This window comes from Cupressus sempervirens, chromosome 3, assembly GCF_028749045.1.
Source record: "Cupressus sempervirens isolate cs-2001-9-10 chromosome 3, ASM2874904v1, whole genome shotgun sequence".
Lineage (NCBI taxonomy): Eukaryota > Viridiplantae > Streptophyta > Pinopsida > Cupressales > Cupressaceae > Cupressus > Cupressus sempervirens.
Genome location: NC_143120.1, coordinates 504,907,053 through 504,919,450, shown reverse-complemented (window position 1 = coordinate 504,919,450; position 12,398 = coordinate 504,907,053). Strand labels below are relative to the sequence as shown.

The 12,398-nt window shown below is 38.9% G+C and overlaps 2 pseudogenes; both read left to right on the top strand.

Annotated features, from left to right (window-relative positions):
• The first annotated feature begins 4,371 nt into the window (after positions 1-4,371).
• LOC149567399 (protein COP1 SUPPRESSOR 2-like) lies at positions 4,372-5,472 on the top strand (annotated as a pseudogene).
• Positions 5,473-5,992: 520 nt separating this feature from the next.
• LOC149567398 (protein COP1 SUPPRESSOR 2 pseudogene) lies at positions 5,993-11,024 on the top strand (annotated as a pseudogene).
• Positions 11,025-12,398: the final 1,374 nt, after the last annotated feature.

The following is a 12,398-nucleotide window of genomic DNA, read 5'->3' as shown; positions in this document are numbered from 1 at the left end:
CACTTCTCCCTCCTTGTTGTTGATCATTCTTCCTCTTCAACTTCTCTTCAACTTTAAGAGTAAGTTGAAAACACTTCCCCAATGTATCTGGGGCCAAGAGGCTGATCTCCTCTTGTATGTTCATTCTCAGACCATTTAAATATCTAGCCACTCTTTCTGGTTCCTCCTCTTGTTTCTTTGCCCTAAGAGTTAACCTATGGAACTCCCCTGTATGGGTATTCACGTCCATCTCTCACTGCCTCAAGCTTTGCAACTTCTTAAACAATTGCACCTCATAATCTGCAGGCAAAAATTGTGCCTTGATTTTTCCCTTCATCACTTCCCATGAAGAGATCATATTTTTGTTATTTTGTATCCTTTCTCCTTGAATATAATTCCACCATGAGAGAGCAGATCCTTTCAACTTTCCTTTTGCAATCCTTACCCTATCATTCTTTGGAACTTCATTCAACTTGAAGTAATTTGTGATTGCTTCAATCCATTCAATCACTTCCTCACTATTGAGACTACCTCCATATGTAGGTAGCTTATCAGTAATAGCTCCTTCTATTGAATTTAAGGCATCAATGAATGCCTTTTGATCTACACCCAATTCTGCTGGTGGATCCTGGTGTTGTTGTTCTTCTTCATCTCCACTAGTACCTTCTTCCACCTCATTCTCCTTATCCTTGTTACTAGACTCCTTGAACTCCTTGAACTTCTCTTCAAGAAGTTCCTCCATCATCTTTTTGATGGCATCTGGAGTCATACTTTTTGAAGGCATGGTGTGAGCCTCAGCTTCAGCCTACGATTCTTCTGCAGACATACACTTCCTAGCAAGATCTTGTCTCGCTCTGATACCAATATGATGAGGAGATAACAAGAACAAAGCCTATAATAGGCTCAATATTGGATGGAAAGAAGAAATAAATTTAAAAACTATAGGGAAACACCAAATATGAACAACACCTTACAGGTTACATGTGGTCATTCATGGCAAGCACATAAGGATGCTGCCTTACCAAACACATGTTTCTTCAAACTGTAGCCCATTCCTGCAAATGGCCATGAAGAAAGTAATATACATTCCTCCTACCCGCTCTCCACCACACTCAGGCCACTTCACATGGTGATTATGCGAGCAAGAGGCATTTTTGCACAAATAAACTTCCAGAGATTCTAGTGTGATTTTGGCTTCCTGCAACAATAACTTCTACAAAAAGAAAACAATGCTACTACTACTATTTTATTCAGAAAACAACAGATATGATATGCATCCCTAATCGATTTGCAGTGTGAATAAAATAAAACCAAAACCCAAGTAGCAAGAAAGCACTACAATTTTATTTATTTCATTTGTTCATCTCAGTCCTTCTTCACACAGAGAAGAAAAATCTCAAATCATACTCTCCCAAAAGATTTCAGAGAGGATTTATAAACGAAGCCAAACAATTAAGAACTAGTTTTGGCAACCACCAGACCCATAAAGGTTTGTTTAAACCTTTACTAAAGTTATAACAAAATATTAATTAAACCCTAAAATTAAACACCACCCCGAATGCAATTCAAACCCTAAAATTTAATAATAACAAAAAACATTTAAACACCATCACAATTGCAAACCAAAAATTTATTCATGTGCCCAGCACTTGCTCCTGCAACAAAGAAGCTCGAATGAAAGGCACGTGCTGTGAATGCCAAATATCAACAAAGGAAATCGACTCTTGGTAAGAAAATGAAGTTTCAAGAAATCGACTCCTCATCATTTCAAATTAATGTGGAATGTCACACATATGGGAGACATAATATATTGTAACTAGATAAAAAAAAAGCAGTAGCTGTTCATTTGTATTGAAGAGGAGTTTGAGTATCTTGCCGCTACTTCATTAAATGATCCGGTGTGGGTCATGAATGTTGTCTTATCCTATGGTATTAATTCATTACATTTGGTCTATGACCATGACTTAATTGGCACATACAATGACTGGTGTGAGGTATTTTCAACATATCTTAGAACCTATGATCCACTGCACCTTAATGGGCTTTTCACTGCAGGAGGTGCAGTGTGAGACGGTCTCCTGCATTCTCTGTTTTAGAAATTGCACTTCATCCTTTGTCTCTACTCTATGATTTGTTAAAATTGTACAATTCCATTGATGTGCAACATACAATGTCCAACAACTCATATGATTTAATAATCCCCATTCAAAGGTTTCCCAATGATGCATAGTGACAGGTGTCGTGGATAGAAACTTAGAAAAAAGCAAATAATATTATAATGTTTTATAAACATTATATCATCATTAGTGGGGAATGATATTTATATATCATATGATGAGAGGAAAATTCGATGAAAATCTCACAGTAAAAAGGGAGCAATTTCAAGAATTAGTTTCGAATAATTAAAGATGACTTGACCTTGCGGAGATAAAAGTTGAGAAATCATCGGAATAGTTGGAAAAACATAAACTTTAAATAAGGTTTATCAAGGAAAACTAAGGGAAGGAAAATAAATTCTTTGGGAATATGAAAAGAGGATTTTCAAAGAATCAGTTATCCAAAAATAGAATAGGAATTGACCACAGGAAAGGATAAAAGGAGCAGAAAAAGACAAGACGGGGGTTCCAGTTTTCTGGGTTTTGCTGGGACTTTGAGCAATAGTAAGATTGGAGAACTGTGAATACAGTAAAGGCGGAGCATAAGTAGACTTTCTTTCTTTCCAGAACTGTGTGTCTGAGTTAGAGATAGGATTTTGATTAGATGATGTAATATGTTGAAAGGAGTTTCTGTTTTTCTTCAAATAGTGATTTGGTTGTAATGTGTAAAAGGGTCTTTGTAGTCTTTTACATTTAGAGAAGGGAGACTGGAGGTAATTATATCAGAATTGTGATTATGGTGTATTTTCCTTCCACTAATCATGATCTTGGCATCATTTTTAGTTTTCTCTGAAATACGTGCTAATGTCACTATTTTCTTGTTGCACCATCTTTTCAAAACATCTTTTAAAGCTCTGAGTTTTTAATCCTCTCAAGAGGATGGAGGATATATTTTCGTTTACAGTATGTAATGCAGTGTACAACAAATTAACTTTGTGTAATCTACTTTATTCTGTTTCCTTTCTTTTCAATTATTAAGTCTACGTGTCTACTCTATGTTTACGGGTAGATGCTTGATATCCTTTCATGCTTTCTGGTTAAAAGCATCCACATTTGATTCATTGGATATCTTATACGGGGAGCTGTACCCGATAAAAATTCAGAGGAAGGTTATCAATCCATGATAACCTATCCAACTGTTGGTGTTAGTTTGTCCTTTCACTTGGGCATTCAGGGTTGGATTTACGCACATTTCTTTAAAGGACAATCTGTTCACTAACATGAAGTAAATTTGGAAAATGTTCAATTGTAACATATATTGATGCAGTTGTTCTTTAACCATCACACTAGTATCACAAAAGTGTAGAAGAGTATTTTTAAAATGAATGTATAACTGCCAGTGTAAACTCATGGTTGTGATATGCATAGATATGACAAAAGATTAGTACGTGCTTTAGTAGTTATATACACATAGTTTATAGATTAAAATATAGTTACATATATTTATAATGTTGTATAATTTATTGTATATGTTATAAAATATATTGTTAGAAACATCTAATTTTGACACTAGCATTGGTATTCTTAAACTTGTTTGATGATCTTGTGAATATAAATGACAAATTTTCTATCTTTTTTTCTTTTTTGGGGTTCCAAACAATGGATTAAAATATTCAGATTTTGAAAGACAATTTTTCATGTCCCCAATTTTTGGTGACAGTTCGATTTAATTAATTTAATTAATACTGGTTGTCCAAGGACGACTAATTAATTATTTTAATTAAATAAATAAATATTAAAAGATGACCTTGTATTTAATAAAGTGACTTGGAAAATATTTAATAAAGTCACTAGAGGGATAAGATCAAAAAGGTTCTAGAAGTCTCTGGAGAGGATGGAGGGAAAAGAATAAATAGGCACCCCGGGGCTCCATTCAAATCAAGCAGTTGTGTTATCTCTCTTGTTTTCAGATTGTGATTCAATCACAGGTGCATTGTGAAACCTAGGGTTTCGGCAATTGTCACAGTTGGCCATTGAGAACGATAACTCTCAATTGGTACGCAATTTTGAGGATGTGAAATATCATCTGAATTATTGCAGATTGGAGGTGACATTCAGTCATTTCATCAGGGCAGATTTTGTGGCCTGAGGCCAAATTTGGAGGATCATTACGAGAAATTGATATTCGAAGTTTTGCAAGGTTTGAAGTTCATCATTTTTCTTAGGATCTGTTGGCAAGAGTTAGGGAATTTCTTCAGCATTCTATGTTAAAGATCGTAGTGCGAATAGTTCAAGAATGGAAGAACGAGCCCCAATGGTGAAGACTCATGAACATCATGGAAATGCATTATTCATGAAATCAGGCCGGATAGATCTGAGAACATTCATTGCACAACAATATTTAAATCAGACAGCACTACCGCACATTGTCATGATTCCACTCGGCAGGAGCAAATGCTAGACGCCTTTCATCATGCATTCCAGTCGTTGTTCGAGGATCAGTTGACATCACAGAAACTGGAAGGTGCGAGTTGAATATATTAATTCCTTGCGGAAGGACCCAAACGAGTTAGGGCCGAGAAGGAAGTGTAGCAACGTCCAGCATAGGTGTTAAAGACTGCAGCATTTTTGGAAACCTGACCGCCACAAGGATTCCCAAACACCATTGACATAGTCAGTAAACAAATCACGATTCCCATTAGGTCAGTAAACAAATCGCGATTCCCATTAGTGATTAACCCGTGTTGTGTAACGCAACAGGTTCCGCGGTTTAGGTGTGCAGAGGGAATTACAATGACCAAAGCCAGCAAAGAACTCCTGACTCATCAGTTCCGGCATTCCCTTCTCAGACGCATATAAGAAATTTGGTGTCGACTTGGCTCACGGGACTTGATATTCGCTTTCATTTTTGGTCCATCTACTGAAGTTCTGATTGTTCATAGGCAGCAGCAATACCCAGGTGAGGAGGAGAAACTCAGAAGAAAGCTCTACACAGTGGACCACAGGGATTGCAGAGGTTCGGCTTCCCATTGAGTATAAACTAAGGAACATAGAAGAAACAGAAGCTGCAAAGAAACAGTTACAAGACAAATGGCCATTTGTTGGTCGTGGAAGGCCTCAGTCAAGTATTCCTTCCAGTTACAGTGCTGATTACTTTCAACGTGGTCGCGAATATGCTGAGAAACTCTGAATAGATCATCCAGAACTTTACAAGGACAGGGATTCTCAAAACAGTGCTCGCATATCGGGTAAGGCTGCTCAAGAAGGAAACGTGGGAGTCAGGAGGCAGGCTGCAACTGATGAGATCATGCTAGAGCGTTTGCGGAAAAGAGAGCGTAGCCGTCTCATGCGACGTTGAGTTATTGTCCTCAACTAATGGATCATTTCCCATAACAAAGTAACTGCTGCGCAGATAGCAGTATCTTGTTTTTGATGATTCACCAGATGCATAAAGGAAAAACTTGATTGGTGTACGGACAATGATTCAGTGGACGTGCTTTTGTAGGATCACAGCATGATCTGCAAAGGAACCACCCTTCTATTAACAAGCATGGTTATTGCTATTTGTATTAAGGGTTATTTCAGTGGTATCAGAGCCTGTTTGTCAACTATTTGACGAATTGCCACAGTACATTGTTGGAATTTAGTGACCTTTATAGCCAGGGTCATCTCAGTGGTATCAGAGCCTGTTTGCCAACTATTTAACGAATTGCCACAGTTCAGTATTGGTTTTTAGTGACCTTTATAGCTAGGGTCATTTCAGTGGTATCAGAGCAGTTTTCTTGCCATCCTGTGGGGTGAGAACCGACTTACATGAGTGATCAGCACTCTACTTCAACCAAGATGGACAGGTACAGCACAAAGTCTCCAAGGACACAAACTCGGACAAGTAATAGACATAGTATGCAGAGTCGGAAATGTGGAAAGGAGGACTATTCAGGTATTCAGGATGAGCTCAGAAAGATCAAACATAACATGTCTGAACTGTTGGTTAAACACCACCGTATGCTTGACAGGCTGTCCGTCCCAGCTAAGGTGAGTAAATCAACTGGATTTCGTTTTGGCGAATCTTCTCACGAAGCGTTGACAAATACAATGAGAGATGCTACTAGGAACCTTAATGAGGAGTTCGAGAAACAAGTGTGCAGCCAGTCAGAGGCTTCAGTTCGGTCACAGGAAGAAGCAGAGAAGGACATTACAATGATGGATAGTAACTGTCAACTTGACACTCAAGTTGAGACAGTTGAATACAAGTTTCCCGAAGGTGATGTCTCATGTACTCAAGGTAGTTTGGTTCCGACAAGCAATGATTACAGTGAAGTAAGTTCAGATGATGATGAAGATGTCATTGTGCATGGTGATGAGATACCTGGTGAAAATGAGCAGACATCGAGCATTCATGATTTTGCTGAGAGAGAGTACCAGGCTCAGTTAGATGCTTCATCACATGAGGATGAGAATGGCAGTACTTCACAAGATTTGTCCAGCCAGCTGAAGGTAAGTAAAGATAGTATTGTGGCTTCTTTATCTCATCATGACAGGATGCGGGAGATGTTAGAAGCGCACATCCAGATGATTTAGTTACGAGGAAGATATAAGGGAGTTCAGGCAAATTCTTCTTGCTGTGACTTACACGCAATTGGTGAAGGAATGGGAAAGACGAAGCTGAGCTATTTACATCTTCTATCAGATCGTGACCATCTTCTTAGCCTTACCAAAGATTATTCAGATGCCTTGAAGAGGAAGGAGGAGGAAGTTGTCAAGCTTTCTTGCGAGCTTGAGGACACTCGAGCAACTTTGGCATTACAGGACTGGGAGAGGCATGGAAATGAGCATGGCATGGAGCTGGGCTTAGTTTCATCTTACATGCCTGACATTCAGCTCCCTGCAGCAGAAGGATCATATATGGTAGCTGATAATGTTACGAGTTCATCTTGCATTCACATCTAGGATACAAGGACAATGGCAGACAGGTATGTGAAGTTAGTTGGTATTGGTCACATTACTCAGGTAAGGAGTTTGCTTGAGTTACCAGTTGTTTCTTGCATATGGATTCGGGAATGTTTCAGCAGCATTTGGGATTCAGTCAACCGAAGATCTTTAGCACTTTATGATAGCCATGATGGTTTGAGTACTATCATGGATTTGATTAGCAGAGTATACGATGTTGTCTTTCCTTGTGCCAGCAGAACATCCGATGTTGGTATTAGTTTTTATACACCGGTATTGGGTCTGGTTTATATATGTAGACGACCATTCTTGCTGAAGGGTGTTGAGGATTTTTCATATTTGGAAGCATGTACAGATGAGTCCCAGGATCGTTTTGACCTTGATGACATCCAGGAGGATGAAATGGACAGTTTTGAAGACACAGCTTCTTTGACAGTTTCTTTGGGTACAGAAGAGCTTGACAGCAGTACTACAATTTTTGACAATTTGGATATTGATATGGACCTTGGAGATGATTCGCGAGATATGGATGTTAATATTGAGGATACTCCTTTAAGAACTCCAGAAGAAGCTTGTAGGAGACAGTTCAGCCAGAGCCATCGTGTGATTAGCCAATTGAAAGTTAGTGAGTGAGACATTGCTATCGCTTGTGAGCATTTTGATTCTGCTCGTCAGTTGTTGGCTATTACTGGTTGGGGTTCTTCTATGACAGATGAGTCCAGCGGTGGTTATTTTTCTTTGGCAGAGATTCATGCCTTGCGTGAAGCTGTTCGGATTTTGAAGCAGGATTACTTACGATTGGTAGCCGACCATGATCACTTGGTTGAGTGGGGAAGTACAGCATATGAGGCACTTTTGGATCGTGAAGAGGAGGTGAGTGAACTTTCCCAGGAGCTCATAGCGACTACTGAGGCGTTAGAGGACACACAACGAGGTCTACAAAAGTCGCAGTTTCAGTTGAAGGAGGTGACTGTGGAGTTGGAGCATTTACGGTCAAAACCAGCCCCAGACCCAATTCATTTGACTACTGAGGTAGATGACGGTAAGTACACTCCTACAGCTTTTGAGGAGCTTATTGTTGAGACTGACACACATGTTCAGGGTTTGGAAGAAGTTGGTCTTAATGAGTTCAGGATACCGGTAGAGTCAAGTTTCCAAATTGATTCTTCTCAGTTAGTTGATAGTGTGGTACAGTGGGGTATGCCACCTTCACAGGAGGATCAGTTGTGGTGTGCAGGGAAGTATATTGATGCTTCCTCGTACAATTTTTACTGCACTAAACCGTTCATGGAGTATTTGTTGGATAGTGCATGTGTTCATTTGGACCCGTATAAAGTGACAGAAGGTGTTCTCATCCATGATACTAGTGTTATTTGCAGATTGGTTGAGAAGATTATAGGGGTCCTTTCTACTATGCTACCTCACAGGGATCTCGAGGAAGGGTTTGTTGAGCAGAATGCATGGGATCCTATCCAGCCTACAGTCACTCGGAGTCAGAAAATGGAGCCATCTGTTGATTCTCAGTTCAGTGATGATGAGCCAACAGCAGAGTTTGGAGGTTCTTACCGGCATTATACGGTAGGGTACGCTCATCATTTCTCTTTTGACACAGAGGTAGAAGATTTTATTTCACGCAGATGTAGATTGGCTCCAGTTTCTTATCATCCATTAGGGGATAGATTGGCACCTTCTTTCGAAAAAAGAAGTGGTAGTAGCAAGTTATTTAGCCTGCAGCATCGACACACCCGGAGCAGTTTTTCAGAGATTGGAGTTGATGGCAATGATTCAGGTACCTATGGTTGTTGTCATATCTACAATGCAGTTGGGTGCAGGTGTCTTTTTGACAGGGGCTTGAGTTATGATAGAGTTGATGTTTCAGTTGGCTTGAGTTCCGCAGAATGGTTTCTCCTACTGACATCTACAGTTGGTTTTCAGATGATTTCATCAGAGTTGTCAGTTGTTTGGATGTTGAGTACAGTTTCTCAGATACTAGTATTGATGATTTCTCCACGGGAGTATGATGAGGATTGGGATGATACACAGATTTACATTTGGGATCCAAGAAGACTGATTGGTTCATGGTTCAGCCATTGCTTGGGGACAAGCAATTTCAGGAAGGGCGGACTGTCATGTCCCCAATTTTTGGTGACAGTTCGATTTAATTAATTTAATTAATACTGGTTGTCCAAGGACGACTAATTAATTATTTTAATTAAATAAATAAATATTAAAAGATGACCTTGTATTTAATAAAGTGACTTGGAAAATATTTAATAAAGTCACTAGAGGGATAAGATCAAAAAGGTTCTAGAAGTCTCTGGAGAGGATGGAGGGAAAAGAATAAATAGGCACCCCGGGGCTCCATTCAAATCAAGCAGTTGTGTTATCTCTCTTGTTTTCAGATTGTGATTCAATCACAGGTGCATTATGAAACCTAGGGTTTCGGCAATTGTCACAGTTGGCCATTGAGAACGATAACTCTCAATTGGTACGCAATTTTGAGGGTGTGAAATATCATCTGAATTATTGCAGATTGGAGGTGACATTCAGTCATTTCATCAGGGCAGATTTTGTGGCCTGAGGCCAAATTTGGAGGATCATTACGAGAAATTGATATTCGAAGTTTTGCAAGGTTTGAAGTTCATCATTTTTCTTAGGATCTGTTGGCAAGAGTTAGGGAATTTCTTCAGCATTCTATGTTAAAGATCGTAGTGCGAATAGTTCAAGAATGGAAGAACGAGCCCCAATGGTGAAGCACTCATGAACATCATGGAAATGCATTATTCATGAAATCAGGCCGGATAGATCTGAGAACATTCATTGCACAACAATATTTAAATCAGACAGCACTACCGCACATCGTCATGATTCCACTCGGCAAGAGCAAATGCTAGACGCCTTTCATCATGCATTCCAGTCGTTGTTCGAGGATCAGTTGACATCACAGAAACTGGAAGGTGCGAGTTGAATATATTAATTCCTTGCGGAAGGACCCAGACGAGTTAGGGCCGAGAAGGAAGTGTAGCAACGTCCAGCATAGGTGTTAAAGACTGCAGCATTTTTGGAAACTTGACCGCCACAAGGATTCCCAAACACCATTGACATAGTCAGTAAACAAATCACGATTCCCATTAGGTCAGTAAACAAATCGCGATTCCCATTGGTGATTAACCCGTGTTGTGTAACGCAACAGGTTCCGCGGTTTAGGTGTGCAGAGGGAATTACAATGACCAAAGCCAGCAAAGAACTCCTGACTCATTAGTTCCGACATTCCCTTCTTAGACGCATATAAGAAATTTGGTGTCAACTTGGCTCACGGGACTTGATATTCGCTTTCATTTTTGGTCCATCTACTGAAGTTCTGATTGTTCATAGGCAGCAGCAATACCCAGGTGAGGAGGAGAAACTCAGAAGAAAGCTCTACATAGTGGACCACAGGGATTGCAGAGGTTCGGCTTCCCATTGAGTATAAACTAAGGAACATAGAAGAAACAGAAGCTGCAAAGAAACAGTTACAAGACAAACGGCCATTTGTTGGTCGTGGAAGGCCTCAGTCAAGTATTCCTTCCAGTTATAGTGCTGATTACTTTCAACGTGGTCGTGAATATGCCGAGAAACTCCGAAGAGATCATCCAGAACTTTACAAGGACAGGGATTCTCAAAACAGTGCTCGCATATTGGGTAAGGCTGCTCAAGAAGGAAACGTGGGAGTCAGGAGGCAGGCTGCAACTGATGAGATCATGCTAGAGCGTTTGCGGAAAAGAGAGCGTAGCCGTCTCATGCGACATTGAGTTATTGTCCTCAACTAATGGATCATTTCCCATAACAAAGTAACTGCTGCGCAGATAGCAGTATCTTGTTTTTGATGATTCACCAGATGCATAAAGGAAAAACTTGATTGGTGTACGGACAATGATTCAGTGGACGTGCTTTTGTAGGATCACAGCATGATCTGCAAAGGAACCACCCTTCTATTAACAAGCATGGTTATTGCTATTTATATTAAGGGTTATTTCAGTGGTATCAGAGCCTGTTTGTCAACTATTTGACAAATTGCCACAGTACATTGTTGGAATTTAGTGACCTTTATAGCCAGGGTCATCTCAGTGGTATCAGAGCCTGTTTGCCAACTATTTGACGAATTGCCACAGTTCAGTATTGGTTTTTAGTGACCTTTATAGCTAGGGTCATTTCACAATTCATCTAGAATAAGGCCATAGATCTACACTATTCGAAGGGAAATCATTTCTACTATGCTCACCATAGAAAAAAGATAAGAGAGTGTTGTAGTATCGAATGCCCTCAATACTTATATAAAATACTAAATCAACTACTACTCACTCACTTTCAAGATTCAACAAATACTCAAAAGCAACCTTATAAATCAATGAATTTAACATCTTCTTAATAGAGGACTCAAAATCCGATTTTTATTACCAAAGTGGATAAGAACTTTTCTTCTAATTCTATAGAGATGAAGCCTAGAAATTGATCTCACACAAAGCCTAGATATGTATAGTTACTTGTACACCTACTTTTTAAAGTACTACACATTAAATTATTCCATTCATGATTTATTTTTTCTTATTGATTCTATCAATTTCTCTTCTACGGGTCCATAATTGTTGACTACGATGAGGAAAGAATGAATATTTATAGTTACATATACAATATTTTTTATGTTTTTCCATGAATTTCAATATCACATTTTCTTAGGATGAACTCCAAAAAATACAACATAATACCATTGTAACTATAATTCATACAAAGATGGATGAATGGGGTCAAGAAAGTATATGACGTGAAACACAAAGAAGAAGATGACTACTGATCGTCTTGTGGAACTTATGAACTTCAAGAGCGTGGTGCTTCAAATTGTTGATCTCAAGGAGGAGATGGCACTCTAAAGGAACTGGCCTAACTCTAGGTGCTCTTTTATTGTAGGTTTCTTGTTTTTATGTTTGTGTTTATTTTCTAATCGAGTTCGTTTGATTTTTTAGATTTTGCTTAGTTGTTTTTTTCTATGGTGATACAAGTTTGTCTGGGACACAAATATTTTGGAGCTTTATTGTAATATTCATTATAATGACTTTGAAAGGTTTTAGATCCCTTTAAAACCTATTTTTGCTCTTTAATCGAAAAAATTCATCCAAGATGTATGTCACATATACATGACTTCCTTCTATAATGCTACATATTTGTAGAGGTTCAATGTTAACGCTTCATTATTACCTAAATCTTCATTTTCTCTTCATATCAAAACCCTATCAGCGTATCTTTAGGTGCAAGTACTAGTAACAGTGATTTTGCATTATGAATGCTTGAGAGGGTATAATTGAGAAGTTACGTAGGCTAATGCAATACGAAATTGGT